The following is a 7884-nucleotide window of genomic DNA, read 5'->3' on the forward strand; positions in this document are numbered from 1 at the left end:
AGAGCCAACCCACCTGAATTTCCACGCCACAAGCCAATCATATCATTATTCACGTGTCTATTTTATTTAAAGTTTATTGTAAAAAATTATATTTATTATGTAAAATTAAGAATTAATTTGAAACTTATTTACTGAGTGCTTTAGTTTAAATTAATAAATTGTGATGGTCGTTTTTTTTTTTTTTTTACATAATTTTTCTAGGGATTATTTGAAATAGACAGGAGGATTATTCACTGAACTAGACTCGCCAACTTTATAGGTAAAAATCAGCTTCTTATTTTTGTAGTTTTCCACGTTGAAATTCATGTGTGGGCACTGTAAATTTCGGTGCTAATATTTTCAGGAAAAAAATATGAATAGCCCTATTTGATATATACTTTTAACAATAAAATTATGTAAATGCAATCATATTTTTACCCTATTTTTACAGCTAAATTTTTTGGAAAAATAAAATATATCTACACAGCTTCTAGATTATTTCACTTCTTGCAAAATTGATTAGATTAACTTTTAATATCTCTTTGAAGAGGATTTAAGTAAGTTAATCAAGTGGCTATAAAAAAAGGAAAAATGTCAATGAAGCAACTTTGAAGGGAAGCATTTGACCTGAGAATCCCAGTAGAAGAAGAATGGCAGATTCCAACAAAGAGTCAGCCAATAAATTTTACTTATATTTGTAGGTATAGAGGTCTGGATTCGACAGGTGCCATTAATGAAACCGCATTGAAATTTGAATCAAATCCGATTATTGTCCCCCTAATTAACATTTTTAAACACACTAATTACCTTATAATGTTACATCACATGAGTAATACATTCATGAAAAAACATATAAAAATATAAATTCGTATGTATTGATTAAATAAATAAATCTGAATTACAATGAATAAATTTATAATTATTATATTAAATAAATTAAAATTTCATAAATATAATAATATCCTATTAATTTTATTGACTATTAAAGCTGTATAATCGTTTGTTGAATTCTCATTACAGGGTATTAACTAATAGATAATCACATATTATAATTATAATCTTGTATAGTATAGCTTAATGCTGTTGTAGAGGAAAGGCAGGTGGGGCTGTGTGATCAACAAACTATCAAATAAAAAATGAAGAATGGTAGATATCTCTTGTCTCACTCTCCAGAATTTATTTATATTGGAAAGGGATGGTAAATATAAGCAAAGTCTCAATTATTTTGGATTAATTAACATATGTAATTAAGTGGAAAATGGATAATTAATTATATAATTATATTATCCTGTTGGATTTCCAGCTCTCTTTCTACATCATTCGATTAGGGGCATTATAAAAGTGACAATTTTAAAATTATTTTCGCTTCATGGATGATATCAGAACGTTTTATAAATTTAAATAAAAATTATTTTGTGCTCAACAACTGTGTGCTTTAGACTGAATATATATACAAATGATGTTTCGAATTTTGTTCCAAATGACTTGGAAACTAGTGGGCCAAAAAGCAGATTATGAAGGGCAAAACGACAAAGAAGGAAAAATGAACGACAGGCTTTGAGCCCAGTAAATAAGTAGGGCTTACTGCTCACGTTTTGTTTTTTATTTACAGACGTTTGGACCACATCCTCCATAATTGCCCGACTTCTATTCAAAAGAGAAATCATAGGTGAGTACGATTTGAATCGAGCCAAAACATTTATTAGTTTGAGTTTTTTTCGAATAAAAAATAGTTTAACTTAAGTTTGTTCAATCAATATTAAAGATGATTCGAGTTCGATTATAATAAAAATAATTTGGTTTAAGTTTGACTTGAATTTATAATTCAAATCTATGAGTCAGATATATGACTCAAATTCAAAGTTCAAATTTGTGATTTATTGACAAAGCTATGTCTTTTAGTAATTACTAAAAATAATTCAAATCAAATCACGAGCCAAGTTTGAATTCGATCAAGTTAAGTCGAACTCTCTCTATAATAAGTTTAATTCAATTTTAAAACAAATCAAACCTCTCAACTTTAATTCAATTCAAATTTAAATTAAACAAATTCAAATTGATCTAAGCTGTCTATCAAGCTTGAGTCAGCCCAATTCAGGTCCAACACTAATTGAAAATGTGAAATAACAACAATCTTCTTTACGTGACCATTGTTAAAAGAAAAACAAAAGGGTATTTAAGTCAATGTAATTAAAATATTATAACAATAATCTCCTAAACAAAATATGATAACGTTGTTATATACAAAACTTGATTACTTTCCTCGAAATCAATATCAACATTGTCCCACCAAGAAAAATGTTAATTTTGTATTAAAAAAATAATCGACAACACTTAAATCATTGAAAAAAAAAAAGTAATATTTCATATTTATCATAAAAAAAAACAAAGCAAAATATTACTTTTAGACATTAATAATAAACGCATTTTAAAATTTTGAAAATACAAAATCAAATTTGTTGTTTTCATACCCAATTTTGATTTTGAAACAAAAATTTCAAAGAGCAACTTAAACTTCCACATAGAATTCCAATAATAATTCATGAAGCTTTAAATTCATGTAATTAAATTTCTATTAGGGATTATGGAAATAAAATTATAGATTGAAAAAATAAAAAAGGTTTGTTTAGTGTTTACTAGTAGAGGTAAGACAGAGAATTATATCAAAGTTTAGTAAGAGTTTCTTTGAAAGTGAAATCTGAATTTGATGAGGTTCCTTATTTAGAAAAAAAAAAAAGGAAGTGGGAGAAACATTTATTTAACTTTAGCCTTTAAAATTATAATTTGTCTCAATTTTTTAAGGCAGCAGGATCAATTGCACTATCTTCTTAGTCTTGAGTTGGAATCGCAGGTGGACACTCCACTCACCATTTGTCTTCTCTCTTTTCTTGGCCGTTTCTTAATTTAATACTTGTTCGTCCCAACGACTTGTTTTCATTTATAGAATGTTTCTCTCGTACAGGATGTTTATATCTTTTAAAAGCTAAAATGATTTATCCTACCTCTTGTTTTCTTGAAGACTGAATTTCCAAGATATGATGGGAACACTGAAATTTCTTCCAAAATGGTTAATGGGCAAAGTTGACATAATTGCCACTTCATTTATCAAAGATATTTTTAAATCAAGACCAAAATAATTTACATTTATTCTTGTACGTAATTTGATTTTTCATTTTCCATTATTCAAATATAAATATCTTATACAAGAAAAGTAAACTTATATTTACATGAATAGGATTGAAGTCAAGATTTACTAATTTTCTCTGAGCTTATATGATAGTTGAGTGTGTTAAACTTGTGAATAATTGGTTTTTGGTTATTTGTTTAAAAGAGATATTGTGTTTTCTGAATATATTTGATTTTAAAAGAAAGGTGTTAGGGATTTCCTTCCAGCCTTCCACCAATATAGAAACACTACGTTTGGACTACGGCAAGAATATAAAAATGGGAATGGGAAGAAAAGAAGGAAGTTGATTACCTTATCTCCGTCAATTGTGAATGTAATTATCTATCTTTAGGACGAAGAAAGTGGGTCTGGCGGCCAATCCAGAACGCACGCCATATCTTCTTCTTGTTTGAGTTTCAACTGGAAAAAACACTAACAGAGTGTCTTATCATTACACCCACATTGTTAAAAAATGCTTAGAGTGTTTATCTGCTCTACGATAATAAGTGGAACCTACGGTCTTGCGATAGCCTATAAGTTACAGAATCCGCATAGCTGCATTTACATTATCACATGCATCAAACACCCTATATGAATTTTGTACGTACTTTATTAGACACCGTATACTCTCGGCAAGGAAACCAAAAATTTCATACCATCCTATGATCCAGTCACTGTAACTTTCTGTTATACTTGGGCACTACGAGATGGCACGGTACTCCAGTTTTTCTCACATGGCCAGGGGCAGTAGCCATGTGTTGGTGAGAGAATGAATATACGCCAAAAACACCGAAGGTATAGTGAAATTCCCATTTTCATCCGTTAATTTTCAAAAACTTAAACATTCACCCATGAACTAAAATCTGTTTAAATTTTTCAGTTAGAGTTAAAGGTAAAATCATCATTTAATAATAATACTTAAATTTTATATCATTTTACCCTTTAATTTAAAAAACTAATAATTTTTTCTGCAATTAAATTTTGAAAAGTGACATTTTTCTTTAGGATTTTCAAATTTCATTGGCTAATTTTCAACCAACAACGGCCAATCTCTCTCTCTCTCTCTCTCTCTCCAATGCTCAATATCTAATCTACAATGTATGGATTGAACAAAATCGATACGAAGAGTCGACACTCTTCGTTTGGATCTTCGTTGTCTAGATAAAATCAGCTTCGTCTGAATGATGATGATAGTCCAAACAAGGAGATCAACCTCGTCTAGAGGAGGATGCTCCTCATCTAGATCATCATCGTTGTTTAGACAAAGTTGACTTTGTTTGGACAATGAAGATCTAGACAAAAAGTTTTAATTTTTCATCTGAATTTCGTCTAGATTCTATTGAATCTAGATATTGTTGATCGGATATTGAGCACCGGAGTGAGAGACGACACTAGGAGGGAGAAAGATCGGCTATCGTTGGTTGAAAATTTACTGGCGAAATTGAAAACCATAGGTAAGAGAAAATATCATTTTTAAAACTTAATTTTGAGAAAAATTATTAGTTTTTTAAATTTAAGGGATAAAATAATATAAATTTTAAATATTATTATTAAATAATGATTTTATCTTTGATTATAACTAAAAAATTTAATAAATTTTAGTTTATAAATAAGTGTTTGTGTTTTTTAATATTAGAGAGTAAGTTCACTCTACCTTCGGTGGAAAAGTCTTCTGGCATTGAATATTCACCAAGCGTGCGCTGCCATACGCCATGATTATGGGGATATTTTATGAATTGATGGTTATTAACACTTTGCAAAGTTTCTTTCGGTAAGGAAGCTTCTTTGCTAAAAGCCTTTCGAATTCGATGAATTAAATGTTGTCTATTTTTTGTGGCTATAGTGGACAAAACACGAAATGTGATGGTTTATTAAAAAATTGAACTAAAATTCAATCTAAGCCATAATTTCTTCCATCAACCAACAGTAGTACTGATATTATCAATTGGTTTCATAATTATATACGTTAATGCAACGAAAACCAAAGACGGGATAGCACATTAGAGCACGATTATTTGAAAGCAACACAAAAGAAAAGAAAAGAAAAGAAAAGAAAATCAAAAGCTAGTGAGAAATGTTGAGCACTCCAGTCTCATCCATACATTTGATACGTCAAAAGTCAATAGAAAATTGTTTTAAAACAGAAAAGGAGGTCCTGGCTTTGAAATTGGGCTCCTGCACGATAATGGGCCGCCGATGGAAGATGACATAAAGGCAATTCTAAATATAAATTATTTCTCTGTGGAGGAAAGGCAAACTGCCGGTACGGACAAATTCCGTGGCACGGACTTCTCGATTATTTTATTGGGAAAGACGGCCCTATTCAGAGAACTGCTTATTGTGCTCTTTTGCGTCTGCTTATTTAGGTATAAGTCTTTGCTTATACATGCCTTACGTCATTACACCTAATTGTCTACTTCACACGTGTAATTCACACATTTTTTTTCCACTAAAACTGAATTTTATGTTCAAACTTGGTGGACGATTGTCAATCTTTCCCTCACTTTATTTCCTTTTTTAATTGTTTTCAGTTTTTATTGTAATGTCTATACTCCATTTTAAATTATGGTGTGACTCAGATTTATCTATCCATCTCAAATGCCAAAATTCACATTTATCTCTTATCCACATAAGACATACCGCTCCTCGCCTGGCAAAGTGGAGCTTGTCGAGAATGTCCCTAACGCGTGCTACTGAAGTGCTATATCAGCCTACTCCTGAACAAGCGTTAATGGTCTCTTATTTGAACTTCCATCCTCAACCTTGTTCTTGGCAGACAAGCCAAATGAATTCGTTTGCACTGCTAAAGTGGCAAATGAAACTGAGTTGCACTCATCCATCACTCACCCTAAAACCTAACCAATTAGTCCCTAAGTGCCCTTGATCAAGGCTTTAAAGCAATCAAAACCCTAAGCTTAAGTAACAGCAAATGAACCGTACAAAGTGTTTTCTTAATACTGTTCTGTAATTTTGTGAGTGGAGTCAGCGTGTGAGTGACTCTAAACCACATTTTGACAAACTGGAAAGCACTAAAAATGCAATTATGGGTTAGTTCGGGTAATGTCATATTAAGCATAATTTAAATCTCCAATAAACGCTGATCGTTAGGTTTTTATATTACACCTCTTCTCCTTTACAGCCTAATATTCTGGCCACCATCTTCAACGCGTAGAATACTGTACTTTGCCCCTTTCATTCATTAGTGCTCTGAAATCACATAGAAGGTACTTTTTCGTACACAGCAAAAGTAACCAACAATGCAAACTTATTATAATGGAATATTAATAGATACATATGCATTCACCATTTAGATCAATTGAGATATCAGACCTCTTCTTGTTGGACTCCATATTGGACTTGCTAAAATCCCAGAATTTAAATTTTCAATAACCAAAGACTTGAACTGTTAATCCTATAACAATGCTAACATGGAACCTGTAAGCGATCTGCTGAAAAGGATGCTCATTGATTATACAAAGGACAGAAACTATGCATTCTTGCGCCACAAGTAGGGCACCGAGAATAATGGTTGCAGCAGAGTTATATATTTGTGACATTTAATAATTTCCCGGAAACTTTATATTGTGAAATAAAGTAAACCTTAGAATTATGAAATCAAACTATCATCTAGCCCAGAAATGATCAATATATGATGATAATGATATGTCTTTTAATGTTTCTAATCATGATTAAACAAAGCACTACAATTACTTTGTTAAGGTTCTAGCAGAATCCTACTATAGAATTTCAAACAAATATTAAAGAATTATTGTAGAAATTAATATATTCAATCGACATGATAATATAAGAGACAATAGAAGGTGGCGTAAAAACCACCATATTCTCCACTATGGATAGGTGGTGTCATTTTTAGTTCAATCATCACTAAAATATGAAGAGCTTTCAACCTCCAGTCCTATATTTTATTAATTACATACTCCAGATATTTTTTTTTCTTGACTTGAATTCATCTTTTCTTTTAGGTAACAATTTATATATAAACAGCTTCAAACTGCCACCTGTAAACATCCTATTAGTAATCTCTACAAAATTCTACACACATATGCTCAAGGATCTTTCATGTAAATTTGGAAAACTGCACTGTCAGCTTACATACAGGAAATAAGTATATGCAAGAGAGAAAGAACTGCAATATTCTCAAAGGAAATGATTATATAAGCTCTAGCACGATTGATGTGACACTCCAACCATTATATTTTTGCGCATTATCATCATAAAATAATCAAAGAATTTTGTGAAAATTATCACACCTCTGTCTGATTATGGTCTCTTTTAGGGATGAATGTAGTGGCTTGGAATGGTGGAGTTCTCCAAGTTGCCAATTGAATGACCGCAATTGATTTAGAGCTTAAGATATTATGAAATATGCCTTTACAGACCTAATCAAGTCATGATCAATGCCACCTAATATGTGGTAATTCTAAAGAATTGTTGCGAAAAGACTGTTTTCTGATTAGACGGTACACAAATGCCATGCGAGCGTGTTCCACTAGGGTCACCAAGTTCACAACATTGTACTGAAACAAATATACAAAGAGCATGTTGTTTTTCATGTTCTAAGTCTTTACATCTTATCGATAAATAGAAATGTAAAGGTAATTGCCCACTTTGGAGTTTAGTGTGAGCTCTAACTTTCTACATGTCAAGGGATGGTTATATATAGTGGGCTAATCCTCGACATAGCTTCTCATCCCGGCCTCTCAAATAGAAAGTGTAAT

The sequence above is a fragment of the Mangifera indica genome, chromosome 3 (genome assembly GCF_011075055.1).
Source record: "Mangifera indica cultivar Alphonso chromosome 3, CATAS_Mindica_2.1, whole genome shotgun sequence".
Classification (NCBI taxonomy): Eukaryota; Viridiplantae; Streptophyta; class Magnoliopsida; order Sapindales; family Anacardiaceae; genus Mangifera; species Mangifera indica.